Source organism: Phytophthora parasitica, assembly GCF_000247585.1.
Source record: "Phytophthora parasitica INRA-310 unplaced genomic scaffold supercont2.31, whole genome shotgun sequence".
Classification (NCBI taxonomy): Eukaryota; Oomycota; class Peronosporomycetes; order Peronosporales; family Peronosporaceae; genus Phytophthora; species Phytophthora nicotianae.
The window spans coordinates 301,976-303,331 of NW_008649017.1; positions in this window are offsets into that span (position 1 = coordinate 301,976).

Below are 1,356 nucleotides of genomic sequence, written 5' to 3' on the forward strand. Positions count from 1 at the left end.
TATGAAAGGTATAGTATAGTAATTAATACACATGCAGATGTAGGACGGCTGTGGAAGCTTCTAGAAGCTTTCATCCGTCTGAACTGCGGGGGCGGCACTTTCACTTTGGCGCGCCCTCCCCCAAGTTCCTGTCTTCTTGATAAAAGAAAGGTCATTTAAGCAACGAGGACTTTGACAAGTGCTGCACTACGAGCTGTGAGAGCGGTAATCCTTGCACGAACATTACCGAACCGTCTGAATCTCCATCTACCGCCTCGCCCTCTACCAACTAAGGCTTTCAGTTTTTTTGTAGTGATTGTTCTCCAGCCGCGATTACAAGCAAAATCGAGTACGCTAACGTTCCTGGAGAGCTTAAAAGCCTAGCTACTACCTAGTAGTGGTTCACTGTAAAGTCACCAACAAGCTTGACCATTTCGGATTTCTAATGTCGCATCATCATTGCTACATTTGAGTGCCAGGGGTGGAATCCATCAGTTCACTTTTATTGACACAGTACTGGTGAACAGTAATCATACTTCTTGTACTTAAGTAGTAGTTGTTGTCGAAAGGCCTCCGAAAGTCATAGCTCAGGTGTCATAACTGCTAGCAATGTTTTTGAACAATTAGCGCTAAACGAATGCTATAGCAGTGTGTTTTCAAGTACACTTTACGATACGCAATATTGCTCTTATCTCATCTTTCGGGTTTACTTCAAGCTAAAACTTATCTTGAAAAAGTGAGTCATCTTGTCGAACGGTATGAGATCAGAGCGGTTCTAGAGATCAGAGCGGTTCTAGAGATCAACGTGGCCACTCACAGCAACTCCTTCGGCTCATCCGCAAACACGTATACCTCAAGTGTGCGGATTTAATTCGAGTAAGACTTGGCCGGTGCGCGAGTAAGATAGTGGAAAGTCGAGTAAAGGTTTTTGTAATCGGATTCCTGGACACACTGTAACGCCCATATAAGGTTTCGAAAGTATGGTTTGGTCTATTTATATGTTGCAATTCGCTTCGTTTTTTTATTATTATTAGCACTAACAGTGAGTTTATAAAAATAAAAAAATGACTAGTACTTATTTTGAATCGGCTCAATGACGGTTCTACTTTGCGTGGTAGTAGCACCGAGGTGCATGCGTTCCAAGGGCGGCTTCCAGTTAAGCGTCAGTACTGGCGGACTAGTAAAAGCGGATTGAGCGCGGTATGCACCTGCAATACTACGTGCGAGTGGAGGAGGAAAGCGACATGAAATACCATATCCAAGGATATGCATGGACGCTAACCCATCGAAGTAGTGTAGCTTTGCGTAAATACATGTAGTCGTTTATTGCCTAGTACGTAAATCAATATAACGCTGTAGTATACGAGTATGAAAGCG